The sequence below is a fragment of the Puma concolor genome, chromosome B4 (genome assembly GCF_028749965.1).
Source record: "Puma concolor isolate L17-30 chromosome B4, mPumCon1.1.hap2, whole genome shotgun sequence".
Classification (NCBI taxonomy): domain Eukaryota; kingdom Metazoa; phylum Chordata; class Mammalia; order Carnivora; family Felidae; genus Puma; species Puma concolor.
This window is the reverse complement of record NC_141673.1, coordinates 64,527,783-64,543,374: the sequence shown is the minus strand read 5'-3', so window position 1 is coordinate 64,543,374 and position 15,592 is coordinate 64,527,783. Positions and strand designations below refer to the sequence as shown.

The 15,592-nt window shown below is 43.9% G+C and overlaps 1 protein-coding gene across 8 annotated transcripts in view; it reads left to right on the top strand.

The window, feature by feature from the left end:
• The window catches only part of SCN8A (sodium voltage-gated channel alpha subunit 8), a 180,314-nt gene that overhangs the window by 67,769 nt on the left and 96,953 nt on the right, over positions 1-15,592 (top strand). The window lies entirely within an intron of this gene.

The following is a 15,592-nucleotide window of genomic DNA, read 5'->3' as shown; positions in this document are numbered from 1 at the left end:
GGTCAATTAGGCACCTAGCAGAAAGTTGTGTAAAGTTATAGGTTTGTTGTATAGTTAGTATGGTATCCTTTCCTCAAGTCTAAGAGATTCATTCATATGCTCAGTAAACACATGTGAGCTCTCTACCTTATGCCAGATGGGCATCGTATTCTGCACTCTGCTTGCTGAGCTGAGAAACGGTAGTTGGAAGCTATAGCCCTGCCTTTAAGGATCTCAGGGTCCAGCGAGAGACAGAGATGTGTAAACAAAAGCGACAGTACCACATTAACTGCTCTAACAGGAGTAGGTGTGGAGTGGAGACACACAGGAAGGAAGGATAATTCTGTTTGAGACAGTGGAATGGGGCCATCTTCAGAGAGGAGGTGATGGTTAAGCTGGACCTTAACGTATACCATATAAAATATGGTTTTAAAAAATCCACCTGTTGGAAAAGAGAAGAAAGAGTAAGTTTGGGTATAAAGACCGGTGCCTGAAAAGGCAGAGAGGCATAGGAAAGGCTGAATTGTTTCACACCGTGAGTTTACTTGTGACTAGAGAGCACTACTTTGGCTATGACAGGAGCCAAAGGTGGAAAGGCAAGTTGGATCCCAGTGTGTGCATACTAGGCAGCTTTTATTTACTCCTCCTTCCAGAGTTCCTAGGTTTGACATAAGCTCTGGGGCCTGTTTTGAACCAGTGCAACCATACAGGTGTCTCCTAGTGACTCTGGAGAATTGCTCTACCTTGTCCTACTGGCTTCTGCCAGGTGTGTGAATAGCAACTAATGTGAATGTTAGTCCTTAGACTCTCCTTTTTTTTTTTTTTTTAATGTTTATTTTTGAGAGAGAGAGCGAGAGAGAGCAAGACAGAGTGGGAGCAGGATAGGGCAGAGAGAGAGGGAGACACAGAATCCAAAGCAGGCTCTGTGCTGACAGGCCAGAGCCTGGCACGGGGCTCGAACCCACGTAGCATGAGATCGTGACCTGAGCTGAAGCCGGACGCTTAACCGACTGAGCCACCCAGGCACCCCTCTCGTTTTTTTTTTAAGTTTATGTATTTACTTGAGAGACAGAGAACGTGCGTGTGCATGTGCGTGCACACACTAGCATGGGGAAGGAGCAGAGGGAGAGGTAGAGAGAAAATCTCAAGGAGGCTCTGCGCTGACGGTGCAGAGTTCAGTGTAGGGCTCGAACTTGTGAACTGTGAGATCACGACCTGAGCCAGAATCAAGAGTCAGATGCTTAGCTGATGGAGCCCCCCAGGGGCCCCATGCCCTTCAAGTCTCCTGACGGCCAGCCCGTGTTTGTAGCCAAGGAGCAGGAGTGGCAGTGGCAGCATCATAGTCACGTTTATTGTGTGTTTATTCTGTGCCAGGTACTGTAGTAAGTACTTTTTGTGACTCTGTATTTCATTCTCACAACCTGATAAAGTAGCTAGTGTTGGTTATTATCCCTGTTTTATCAGTGAGAAACCTGAGTCTTAGCAACCTAAATAAGTTGACAAAGGCCCTGACAGCTAATAAGCAACAGAGCTAGGTCTTGAATCCAGGTCTTTGTTGTATCAAAGCCTCTATAGAAACCTCTCTGCTGCTTTCTAAGAAAGAAGAGAGCGAGAATATAGAATATTCTGGAATACGAATACAGTGACTAGAGGGGTTAATACACTTTACATAATAAGCATGCATTTTGCTTTACCCCATAGCAGCTGCAGTCTGTGTTCCCTAAGAGGGTAAGGGGGAAGAAGATCAAAGGCCACCTCCTCTTGAAGGGCAGTGAGGAAGAGAGGCCATGTAGGAGGTTCGGAGCTGCCCGGCCTTGGGGAGCAGCATCATGCTGGCTCAGCGCTGGAGCAGGTACACAGCACTGCTGTGGTGCCAGGTATGGCTTCCTGCGACCAGGATATGGGCAGGAAGGGTGTCAGCTGCTCCCAGTGTGGGTTGGAGGGCACGAGGTTATAAGGTCAAACCAAATGAGAAAGTGTATACAGAAGCACCTGGAAAACAGCAAAGCCACAGATAGATGTGGCACCAGCATTGCCTTCATCCGGCTTAATTTGGGGCAAAGACCATAACCAGCTGCTGTGATCTCTGAGGCACATGCAGGGGCTTTGCTTTTTGCCGGAGTTAAAGGTATTAAGCAAGAGAGATTCCTTCGTTGACCCAAGGATTGGACTAGATGACTTGGGGTGGTGAAAAGCGTTCAGGACCAGACGCCAGGAGACCTGGGACCTGGTAAACCTCAGCTCTGTGGTGTCAGTGTGCACAGAGCTCTCTCTGCTTGCTTTCTTGTCTGTAAAGTGAGGAGTTAGATTTTTTTGAAGCTTTTTAAAATTGCCGTACGGTATGACAATTAAGATCAGAGACTCTGGAGTCAGATCGCCGCAGTTCGATTTTAAGTTTTGCCACTTAATAATTGTGCGGTCTTGGGAAAGTTACTTGACCTTTCCACCTCAATTTCATCATCTGTAAAATAGTACCTACCCATTGCTGGGTGACAGATATTGTATAGGCATCTTAGTAGGGTGCCTGCCACATAGTAAATGCTTAATGCATATTCACTGTTACTCTTCAGGTAAGTTCATGGTATAGTTATCAATGACCCAAAGCAATAAAAACATAAATTTGGGATTTAGAGGTCTCTCTTGCTCAATCCTCAGGGTAGTGGAATAGAGACTTGGAAGATGAGGGCTCTAAATATTCATAGTTCAAACAGAAGTACAAGCCTAATCAGAATTTGTCCGTGTCTCATGTCCTGCTTGAGTTCAGTATTTCTAAAGGCGGCTTAGTACCAGGACACAGGTACTGAAGAAATTCAGGCCAGCTGTGCCTTTGCTGGAGCCTTTCCTGAGGCATACTGGGACTAAAGTTGTGATTTCACCTGAGGGGCCCACTAAGCAGATTGGGATTAAGAAAGGCATCTGGGGGCACCTGGGTGGCTCAGTCGGTTAAGCGTCGTGACTTCAGCTCAGGTCACGATCTCACGTTCCGTGAGTTCGAGCCCCGCGTCGGGCTCTGGGCTGATGGCTCAGAGCCTGGAGCCTGCTTCCGGTTCTGTGTCTCCCTCTCTCTCTGCCCCTCCCCCGTTCGTGCTCTGTCTCTCTCTGTCTCAAAATAAATAAACGTTAAAAAAAAAAAATTAAAAAAAAAAAAAGAAAGGCATCTGGACTCTTTTCAACATGAGGTAGTTGTTTTGACAGTACAGGCCATTTACTTCTGAACACCTTCCTGGTCTGAAGTAGAATCTGTTTATTTTTTTATTTTTTTAAAGATTATTTGTTTATTTTTGAGAGAGAGAGAGAGAGAGAGAGAGAAACAGGAAACAAGCAGGGGAGGGGCAGAGAGAGAGGGAGACACAGAAGCAGGCTCCAGGCTCCAAGCTGTCAGCACAGAGCCCGACGTGGGGCTCGAACCCACGAACTGTGAGATCATGACCTGAGCCAGTGTCAGATGCTTAACCGACTGAGCCACCCAGGCGCCCCTAGAACCTATTTAGATTCAGCATTATATTTTCCTTTATTAAAGCAGGGAAACTTTGAGAGGACATTTGCTTGTTGCCTGCCATATTGGCTCTATAGCTAGAAGTCAAATGCCAAACCACTGTTGACCAGCGGATACCTGACTCCTGCCCTTACTACTGCTGTAGCTGCCCTGCAGATCAGCTGTATTTGTATTATTATTGGATAGAAGACCACTCTGTGCATGCACACTCTGAAAGCAATAGGCAGAGAGGATTTGCCCCTGGTAGAAGTTACCGGAATTAACAGTTTGAGTTAGGCAGGAAGAGCTAACAACTACTGTAAGTCAAACTGGCCACTTGCCTGGTACAGAAGAGGTACATAGGTCTGGGAGAATAAGGTATATATGTTAGGTTTAGGCAGGCAAGAATTGAAGGCTAGAGAAGGCAGCTAAAAACAAGAGGGTTGGGCAGTGCCAGAGATCAAAACAGTTAAGATCTATGGCCCAAACTCTGGGAGACAGTCATAAGTCAGTGTCAGTAACAGCTATAGCTAGATAGACTCAGAGGACATTGGTTTTCAGCTGCCTTCTTGTTGGGCCCCTCAGTGTTCATTACAGCCAGAAGGTCATCAGGTACCTGCAGGTTACCTTTGCCTTAATTGAGATGATGACCTCACAGGAGAGGGAGAACTTGGTTGAGTGGAGAGCCACTCTCCTGAGCCGTGTGTCCCACAGCAAACCAGGGGCTGGGTAATAAACCTGTCTCTCTAAGAAGCTTTCTGTTCTGTGATATAGTCCACCCTATGTTGAGCACTCTTCTCTGTAATGTCCTTTCAATCTATACTTTTTGTGTGATTAAAAAAGTTAATCTGATCCTGGGGTGAGGGTGAGGAAATGCTAATAAGTTGGCTGCACTGCAGTGCTTTGGTAACTGTGTAGATTTATTGTATTGCATTTGCAGTATGCCAGGATTTGTGTGGCATGTGTAGGAATGGGCTCGTACCTGGTCTTACACAGTGTCCCTTTCCCTTATCGTAGACCCGGAAGAGGATACATCTTACCCTGAATTAGCAGTGGTGAAGCTCCTCCATCCTACGCTCCAAGCCCCACGTTGCTAATTGGAAATGAAAAGCCTGTGCTTTTCAGAAGGTTCATTTTATGCCCGAATGACATATTTATTAATTCTCCATGCCATAACTCATTAAGAGCTGTTCCACTGCTCTTAATGGGCCTTGTGTTCAAACGCATTCAGTGGCTGTTTTTATAAACTGATATTTCCCCTTGGGCAGTAAACCACAATTCAATTTCAGTTTTCCTTTTAACTCGTTTACTTCACAAAGATCTAATTTAAGACAGATTAGGTAAAATATTATTGGACTGCATGGACACCAAGTTATTCTTGCTTAAGAAGTATTCTTGTAAGAATCCAACGCCTGCTTTTCCTTTCCACTCATCCTGGGCTTTGAAGAATCCAGTGTTTGAACAAGGGACGAATCTCCTTTTCTGGATTCTCATCAGCAGTTTAATGATGATTACTGAGATTTTATTAGCCACGCATGGGGCATGCTTTAAATATACATATTGTTTTAGTTAGCCCATCACCAGTCAGGCCGCTTCATTTTCTCTCTTGTATGCTCTGTCCTGCCGAGAAGAGAGCCTAAAAGCCTGGCAGATAGGGCAGGGGAATGCGGCCTGTGGGCAGCTGTGCCGTGGGGCTGCTCCCTGCTGCCCCCTGCCCACATAAGTGTAGTTCTCAAGATAGTATCAAATGCTGTTGACCCTGAACTTGACAGAGTATCCCATGAAGGAGCAAAATAACCAATTCAGGAGAGTTCCACCAAGATGTAATGTGAAAGAATAAATAATAATAGGCTTTCTCCTCCAAAGTATGGTTTGCTGCTTTGTTATACTTAATCTTGGATGCTTCTGCGTATTTTCTAAATCAGAGTCACAGATGTCAGAGCAGGAAAGGACCTGGGCACGCCCATCAGGCAGCCCTCTCTCTCATATTATAAACAAGGAAAATCGGATCCAGAGAGATGCAGTCCAGGCCGTACAGCGAGGTAGAAGCAGTTGAAGCAGGAGAACTTAAGTGTTTTAAGACAAGTGTTTTGAAACCCCACTGTTTTAGGGACCTGGGAGGTGACCTGGTGGTTCCCAAAATCCTGGTGAGCACAGATTCCTCTGCAGCTTATTGCATCAGAACCTCTGGGGTGGGACTTGTGAATTTGCATTTTTTTTTTTAAAGTTTTTTTTTTTTTTTTTAACGTTTATTTATTATTTTTGGGACAGAGAGAGACAGAGCATGAACGGGGGAGGGGCAGAGAGAGAGGGAGACACAGAATCCGAAACAGGCTCCAGGCTCCGAGCCGTCAGCCCAGAGCCCGACGCGGGGCTCGAACTCACGGACCGCGAGATCGTGACCTGGTTGAAGTCGGACGCTTAACCGACTGCGCCACCCAGGCGCCCCGTGAATTTGCATTTTTTAAAAAGCTACTCACATAATTCCTATGCAGCCAGTCTGGCCTAGGTCTGGAACTGGTGTTAGTGTATAACAGGGATCAATCGCCTATGTCCCATGGGTCAGGTCATCTCTGCCATTTGTTGTTGTGTGGCCTGTGAGTTCACAAGGGTTTGTACATTTGTAAATGGTTACGGAAAAGTCAAAAGTCACAATATATTGTGATGTGTGAAAATTACATGAAGTTTAAATTTCCTTGTCCATAAATAAAGTTTTATTGAAACACAGCCACTCTTACTTGTTTACATATTGTCTGAGGTTACTTTTGCACCACAGAGACAGGGTTGAGTTGACTGTATGGCCCATAGAGCCTACGGTATTTACTGTGTGGCTCTTTACAAGTCAAATTTGCTGACTCCTGATATATACTATTATATTTCTCATATAAGCACCACACGGACCAGCATCAAAAGGGAGATTCCTAAGCTTCGAGAACTTGTGTTAGTTCAAACACCATCTTGTTTTATGCTAAATATGCAGTTATGAAAAACTGCATATAAATTAAGTATATGTAAATAATTATTTTTTTTTAATTTTTTTAACGTTTATTTATTTTTTGAGACAGAGAGAGACAGAGCATGAACGGGGGAGGGGCAGAGAGAGAGGGAGACACAGAATCGGAAGCAGGCTCTAGGCTCTGAGCCATCAGCCCAGAGCCCGACGCAGGGCTCGAACTCACGGACCGCAAGATCGTGACCTGAGCTGAGGTCGGACGCTTAACCGACTGAGCCACCCAGGCGCCCCTGTAAATAATTATTTTAACAAAAAGTGTATTTTATTGTAATACAACTCGCTACTTGAAGTATGGAGGATTCCTCTTCATTTCAGGAAATTTAGTGTGGCTTATATGTTTGTTTCTCTTTGAATAGAAAAAAATACCTTGTTTTTCTACTTGATGAAGATCTAGGATGTAAATATTTAGAAAGGAGTGCTGATAAACTATTCTGTGTGCAGTGTTCAGTACGATTCATTATGAAATTTCTACTTCACATTTAAAACATTCTTAATAGGGGCGCCTGGGTGGTGCAGTCGGTTAAGCGTCCGACTTCAGCCAGGTCACAATCTCGCGGTCCGTGAGTTCGAGCCCTGCGTCGGGCTCTGGGCTGATGGCTCAGAGCCTGGAGCCTGTTTCGGATTCTGTGTCTCCCTCTCTCTCTGCCCCTCCCCCGTTCATGCTCTGTCTCTCTCTGTCCCAAAAATAAAAATAATAAAAAAAATAAAAAATAAAAAAATAAAACATTCTTAATAAAGCCCATATACCTATAAAGCTGTAGTTTTAAAATTCATTGAAGATCCCTACTTTCCTCGCCAGCCCTTACTAATTCAGGATCTTAGCTGCCTCCTGGTTTTTTTTCAACCAAAGCTAACAGTTTCAGTGTCTTACTGTCTTCCTTTTCTTTTGCCTTTCCTTCTTGTCGCTCACCTCGCACATACAAGCATTTGTTCATTAATCAGGCAGCAGAGATTTATTAATGTGCAGATGCTGACTCTGCGATAGGAAGTCCCCTCGGTGGCACCTCGAGACCTGTCTTTCCACCACGATCAAACTAAAAGATAAGAAGGTGCAGGGGACATTACTTTTAAAAGTCCTCTTCCCTGTCTTCTTCTAAGGCAGGTGGGTGATGTTGTCAAGGCCCGGCCTGGTGGTTTTGAGATCCTGGGACATGGGCCAGCACTTCTTTCATTGTTGCTTAGGCTTTTCTGTAGTGTACCCCAGGGGCTCACATTTCTCATTCACCAGAGAATCCATCCCCCACACCGGTTTCATTCTCTGCCAGATTGCCGCTAAACTGCCTCTCAATCTGGCACAGTAGAAGCTGTAAAGAGGCTCTCAACTTGGCATAACATGCTGCTCTGGACTGCGTGACCTTCAATAGGTGGTGTCCCTCTCCTGAGCTTTTGTAAAATGCATAGAGGATAACAATCCCTCCTCAGCCATACTTCACAGGAATATTATGAGGTTGAATGGGGAGGTTATTTGAAAGGCTTGGCATTTTCATAGAGGGAGTTGCTATAGAAACAGAGGCCTACAAGTACTTCAGAGAGGGGGTTTCGGGAAAGGCCCCGGGGTCTTTGTTTCTTTGGGTAGCCAAAATATGGAAGACCCGGCCTCTGACCTGTTTTCAGCCTAACCCTGGGTCTACCGCTCCCTCTTGCTTTTAGGATTCGGCTTCCCTGCAGCATGCCCTGCTGGAGCCAATACCCTCTAGTAACAGGAAGAACGATTTCGCACTGCAGTCTCTAGGGATAGTGAATTGAGCATTTCCAGAGTGTACGTGGCTCAATACCAGCACTGCTTTCCTACTTGGGAGAGAAAGGCGTGACTGCCAGATAACCAAAGGAAAGAACAGAAGATGAGAGGAAAGGATCTTTTAAAAAATAATAATCTGTCAGCAGCTGTTTATTGGGAGTGTGTGGCATGGGTTGAGCCTTCTCCTGGAACCGTGGGAGGAAGTATGAGATTGATTCCTGCCCTCTAGTTTCAGGAGTAACTGTTGGGGGGAGGCACCGGGAAAGAAGGGTTAAAAAAAAAAAAAAAAAAAAAAAAAAAAAGGCGGCCCAGTCAGTTAAGTCAGTTCGAATTTAGCTCAGGTCATGATCTCATGGTTCATGAGTTCGAGCCCCACATCAGGCTCCACACTGACAGTGCAGAGCCTGCTTAGACTTCTCTCCTCCTCTCTCTGCCCTTCCCCCACTTGCGTGCTCTTTCGCTCGCTCTCAAAATAAATACTCTTAAAAAAAAAAGTTCAGAAAAGGGAGAGGTCAGAGTCATTGGGGATATTTCATTAAAAAATGGGACCTCACGGGGCGCCTGGGTGGCGCAGTCGGTTAAGCGTCCGACTTCAGCCAGGTCACGATCTCGCGGTCCGTGAGTTCGAGCCCCGCGTCAGGCTCTGGGCTGATGGCTCGGAACCTGGAGCCTGTTTCCGATTCTGTGTCTCCCTCTCTCTCTGCCCCTCCCCCGTTCATGCTCTGTCTCTGTCTGTCCCATAAATAAATAAAAACGTTGAGAAAAAAAAAAAAAATTTAAAAAAAAAAAAAAAAAAAAAGGGACCTCAGGGTGAAATTCAAAATCACGCCTCCTTTCTGGGAAGAGGGGGTATATTTGGAGCGTGTGCCGGAAGGAACAGTATCGGTAAGGCCTTAGCTCTTCAGCTCCTGGTGGGTACATAGATAGATGTTAGTGGTATCATTCTTTAGACCTTTTTATATGTCTTACACTTCTTAAAATGGTTCACTGTTTTGTTTTGTTGCTGTGGTGTGTTTTTTACTGAGATGTCATTCACAAGCTAGACAGTTCGCCATTTTCAAGTGTGCTTTTCATTGGTTTCTTGTTCACGGGTCGTGCAGTTGTCACCACTATCTAATTCCAGAACATTCTTGTCACCCCAGTGAGACCGTTAGCAGTGACTCCCCCATTCCCCTCTCCATCCAGCCCTAGGCAGCCCCTGACCAACTTTTTGTCATAGATCTGCCTATACTGGGCCTTTCATATAAGTAGAATCCTACAATATGTGACCTTTCGTGTCTGAATTCTTTTCAGGATTTTCAAGGTTCACCCATGTTGTGGCATGTATAATCCTTAATTTCTTTCTTTCTTTCCCTTTTTCTGGGTCCAGATGTGTTTAGTTTCCAAAAAGCTCCTCAAATCACTCTGAAGTTCAGAATGGGTTAGGAACCACTTTTAGTTATTACTATTCTTAATTTTACTATTTGGCTTGGAATAAAGCTAATTTTTAAAAGTTTATCAATAACACCTTACTAGACACTCTTCAGGTAATAATGTATGTATTTTTATTGTGGTAAAATAGATGTAACATAAAATGTATCATTTTAACTATTTTGTATTAAAATTTTTTAAAATTTCTTTATTGGGGCACCTGGCTGGCTCAGTTAGTTAAGCGTCTGACTTCAGCTCAGGTCATGATCTCACCATTCGTGAGTTCGAGCCCCACATCGGGCTCTGTGCTGACAGCTAAAAGCCTGGAGCCCACTTCAGATTTTGTGTCTCCATCTCTCTCTCTGTGCCCCTCCCCGCTCACACTCTGTGTGTGTGTGTGTCTCTCTCTCAAAAATAAACGTTAAAAAAGTAATAATAAAGTTTATTTATTTTGAGAGAGAGAGAGCGCGAGTTGGGGAAAGGCAGAGAGAGAGAGGAAATGGGAGAGAATCCCAAGCAGGCTCCATGCTGCCAACACAGAGCCTGACGCGGGGCTTGAACTCATGAAACCAAGAGTCAGATTATTACCTAAGCCGAAACCACAAGTCAGATGCTTAACCAATTGAGCCACCCAGGCGCCCCTTAACCATTTTTAAGTACCCAGTTCAGTGATATTAAATATATCCACCATGGGGGCGCCTGGGTGGCGCAGTCGGTTAAGCGTCCGACTTCAGCCAGGTCACGATCTCGCGGTCCGTGAGTTCGAGCCCCGCGTCAGGCTCTGGGCTGATGGCTCAGAGCCTGGAGCCTGTTTCCGATTCTGTGTCTCCCTCTCTCTCTGCCCCTCCCCCGTTCATGCTCTGTGTCTCTCTGTCCCAAAAATAAATAAACGTTGAAAAAAAAAATTAAAAAAAAAAAAAAAAGAAATATATCCACCATGTTGTACAATCATCACCACCATCCATCTCCAGAACTTTTTCAACATCCCAGAGAGAAACTTGTATCCATTAAATGGTCACTCTCCATTTCCCCTCCTCCAGCCCCTGGTAAACTCCATTCTACTTTCTTTCTCTGTGAATTTGCCTATTCCAGGTTCCTCGTAGAAGTGGAATCCTATATCCTATATCTGTCCTTTTGTGTCTGTCTTATTTCACTTAGCATGATGTCTTCAGGGTTTATCTGTGTTGTAACATGTGTATGAATCTTACTCCTTTTAAAGACTGACTGACATCCCATTATATAATGATAGACCACATCTTGTTTATTCATTCATCATTGATGGACATCAGGGTCCTTTCTGCTTAGTAGTATTTTGAATAATGTATTAATGAACATTCGTGTATGAGTTTTTGTGTGAATACCTGTTTCCAGTTCTTCTGGTCATACACCTAGGAGAGGAATTGCTGGGTCCTACGGTAACTTTGTGTTTAACTTTTAAAGAACTGGCAAACTGTTTTCCAAGATGGCTGTACCATTTTACAGTCCCGCCAGTAATGTGTGAGGGTTCTAATTTCTCTATATCCTTGCCAGCACTTTTTCTTTTCCATGTTGTTGTTGTTGTTCATTATATTCATCCTGGTAGGTGTGAAGTGCTGTCTCATGTGGTTTTATTTTCATTTCCTTAAAAACTTTTGATGTTGAACATCTTCTCGTGTGCCTATTGGCCATTTGTCTGCTTTTTCTAATCTGTTTTAAAACTAGATTGTCTTTTTACTGCTGCTGAGCTCTAAGAGTCCTTTTCTATTTTGGCTGCTAGATCCTTATTAGATTCACAATTTGCAAATATTTTCTCCCATTATGTGGGGGTTTTTTTTAACTTTCTTGATAGTGTCATTTTGCACAAAATTTTGAATTTTAATGAAGTCCAATTTATCTCTTTTCAGTTTGGTTGCTTGTGCCTTAGGTGTCACAAATATGACACCATTGCCTAATCCAAAGATGTGAAGATTTACACTTTTGTTTTCTTTTAAGAGTTTTATCATTTTAGCTCTTACATTCGGGTTTTCGTTCCATTTTGAGTTAACGTTTGTATAAGATGTGAAGTACAGGTCCGGATTCAATTCTTTTGCATGTGGTTACCCAATTGTCTGAGCGCTAATTATTGAAGGCTACTCTTTCCCTTTGAATTACCTCGGCACCCTTAAAAAAAAATCAATTAACGTAGATGTATGGGCTCATTTCTGAATTCCCAGTTCTGTTCTGTTGATAGATATGTCTATCCTTATGCTAGCACCACAGTCTTTTTTTCTTTTTTTTAATGTTTATTATTTTTGAGAGAGAGAAAGAGAGAGATAGAATGCAAGCAGGGAGGGGCAGAGACAGTGAGAGAGAGACACATAGTCTCTGAAGCAAGCTTCAGGCTCTGAGCTGTCAGCACAGAGCTCGACACAGGGCTTGAACTCACGGACCGTGAGATCGTGACCTGAGCCAAAGTCAGACGCTTAACTGACTGAGCCACCCAGGCGCCCTGCTAGTACCACGGTCTTGATTACTATAGCTTTGTAGTGAGCTTTGTAAGAGGGAGGTGTGAGTCCTCAACTTTGTTCTTATTTTTCGAAATTGTTTTGGCTATTTTGGTTCCCTTGCATTTCTATATGAATTGAAGATGAATTTTCAACTTGTTAATTTCTGCCCAAAAAAAAGCAGTTGAAATTTTGATTGGCGTTGCATTGAATTTGTAGATTAGTTTGGGGAGGATTGCCATCTTAACAACATTATGTCTTCTAATCCCTGAACACAAGGTGTCTTTCCACTGGTTTGGGTCTTTTTAAAAAATTTCTTTGAATGATGTTTTGTAGTTTTCAGTGTACAAATCTTATACTTCTTTTATTAAATGTATTCCTAGGTATTTTGTTCTTTTGGATGCTCTTGTAAATGGAGTTGTTTTCTTAATTTCTGGATTGTCTATTGCTAGTATATAGAAATACAACTTACTTTTATGTATTTATCTTGTATCTTGAATCCGTGCTGAACTTCTTTATGAGCTCTAATAGTTTTGTGTTTTGTTCTTGTTTTTAGTTTTGTGTCTGTGTATTCCTTAGAGTTAACTGTATACAAGACCATTTCATCTGAAAACAGAAATTGTTTTACTTGCTTACTTGCCTTGCCTAGAACATCCAGTACAATATGGAATAGAAGTGGTGAGAGGGACATCCTTGTCTTGTTCCTGCTCTTTGGGAGGAAGCTTTCAGTCTTGTCATTAAATGTGATGTTAGCTGTGGTTTTTTCATAGATGCTCTTTATCAGGTTAAGGAAGTTCCCTTCTATTTCTAGTTTATTGGGTGTTTTTATTATGAAAGAGCATTGGGGGGGCACCTGGGTGACTCAGTCAGTTAAACATCTGACTTCAACTCCAGTCGTGGTCTCATGGTTCGTGGGTGCAAGCCCTGCGTCAAGCTCTGTGCTGACAGCTCAGAGCCTGGAGCCTGCTTCGGATTCTGTGTCTCCCTCTCTCTTAGCTCCTCCCCTTCTTGCACTCTGTCTCTCTTTCTCTCTCTCAAAAATAAAGTAAACATTAAAAAAAATGAAAGAGTGTTGGATTTTGTCGAATGCTTTTTCTGCATCTGTTGAGATGATCATGCAGTTATTGTCCTTTATTTTATTAACATGTTGCATTACATTGATTTTTCACACGTTAAACCGTCTTTGTATTTCTGGGATAAATCCCACTTGATCATGGTGTATAATACTTTTTTTAATGTTTATTTATTTATTTTGAGAGAGAATGTATGAGCACAAGTCAGGGAGGGGCAGTGAGAGAATCCCAAGCAGGCTCTGCACTGTCAGCTCAGAGTCCGACACGGGGCTCAGTCTCACAAACCATGAGATCATGACCTGAGCTGAGACTGAGTCAGATACTGAACCAACTGAGCCATCCAGGCACCCCCTGTAATCCTGTTTATATGCGGCAGGATTCAGTTTGCTGGTATTTTGTTGAGGCTTTTGTATCTATATTCACAAGGGATATTAGTCTTTAGTTTTATTTTTTTTTTCTTATGGTATCTTTGTCTAATTTTGTATCAAGGCAATACTGGCCTTACAGAATGAGTTGGGAAGTGTGTCATCTTCTGTTTTTTTTGGAAGAGTTTGCGAAGGATTGGTATTAATTCTTTAAACATTTGGTGGAATTCATCAGTGAAGCCATCTGGTCCTGGGCTTTTCTTTGTGGGGGATCATTTTTTTAATGCAAGGTGCAGAAGAGTATTTATAGTACAATCCCATCCAAGAGAGAGAGAGTCTTTTTAAGGCTGTATCTGTGTGCTTGTATTTACACAGAAAAGTTCTGAAAAGACATACAAAAAAAGATATATAAGCAGCAAAGCTTATCTTTGGGTAATGAGATAGAACTTAAGTCTTGTGCCTTGTATGTAATTACAAGCATGGACTGCTCTATGGTTTTTAAAAAGCCTACTTAACATGGCCAACATTTGACCATCTGCCCTTTCATCCGCTAGTAAGGTGTTGGTGCTGTGTGCTTGCCCCCGGCCTTGTCTCCTTAGGAACTCAGTCTGGTGGGGCCCCTGAACCTCCAGCTTCACAATCTGCTGCACCCCTTCTCTGTTTATCCTCCTGCAACCCTGAATTACTTGTCAGTTCCCCCAAAACAGCCCGCGGTTGTGTGCTACTATGCCTCCATACATACTATGCTGTTCCCTTTCCCTGCCAACCTTTCGCCCTTTATCTGCCAGCCCTTCCCCTGTTATCCTTTAAAACCCCTTCCAGGAGCTCCTGGGTGGCTCAGTCAGTTAAGCATCTGACTCTTGCCGTCAGCTCAGGTCATTCCAGTTCCGGAGATCGAGCCCCACATCGGGCTCAGTGCTGAGTATGGAGCCTGCTTGGGATTCTCCCTCTCCCTTTTTCTCTGCCCCTCCCCCGCTTGCACTCTCTGTCTCAAATTAAGTAAATGAACTTAAAAAAAAAAAAAGGGGGGCGCCTGGGTGGCGCAGTCGGTTAAGCGTCCGACTTCAGCCAGGTCACGATCTCGCGGTCCGGGAGTTCGAGCCCTGTGTCGGGCTCTGGGCTGATGGCTCGGAGCCTGGAGCCTGTTTCCGATTCTGTGTCTCCCTCTCTCTCTGCCCCTCCCCCGTTCATGCTCTGTCTCTCTCTGTCCCAAAAATAAATAAACGTTGAAAAAAAAAAAAAAAAAGAACTTTCCAAATACTAGTTACCTTCCTTTGTGACCACCCTCCAGCTCACTCTCCTCCCTTTCATTCCCTACCCGAAGGGAGAGAAAACTCTCCCTCCTGCTGCCTCTCATACATTACATGTATTTTTGTTATTGAACTTTGTGTTTACCCTGCATCATAATTACTAGCTCACATGTATGTCTTCTCTAAAAGTACAACTTTATACAGTTTCACACAAAATAGATGCTCAAAAGTATTTTGATTGAATTGAATTCGTGAGACTAGAAAAGCATTCTGGGTCGGACAAGCAACGTGAGCAGAGGCCAACATTTCGAGTTATTGTAACGTGTACTCATTTGGCCAGACAGGAAGATTTGTGGTGGAAAATATGGTTGAATGAATTTGATAAGGGTGATAATAGAGGCTCTTCAAAGGCAGATGGAATTGGGACACCCGGGTGGCTCAGTCAGTTAATGTCCTACTTCAGCTCAAGTGGTAGATAATCTCACAGTTCGTGAGTCCGAGCCCCGCGTCGGGCTCTGTGCTGACAGCTCAGAGCCTGGAGCCTGTTTCAGATTCTGTGTCTCCCTTTCTCTCTGCCCCTCCCCTGCTCATGCTGTCTCGGTCTCCCAAAAAATGAATAAACGTTATGGGGCGCCTGGGTGGCGCAGTCGGTTAAGCGTCCGACTTCAGCCAGGTCACGATCTCGCGGTCCGTGAGTTCGAGCCCCGCGTCAGGCTCTGGGCTGATGGCTCGGAGCCTGGAGCCTGTTTCCGATTCTGTGTCTCCCTCTCTCTCTGCCCCTCCCCCGTTCATGCTCTGTCTCTCTCTGTCCCAAAAATAAATAAAAA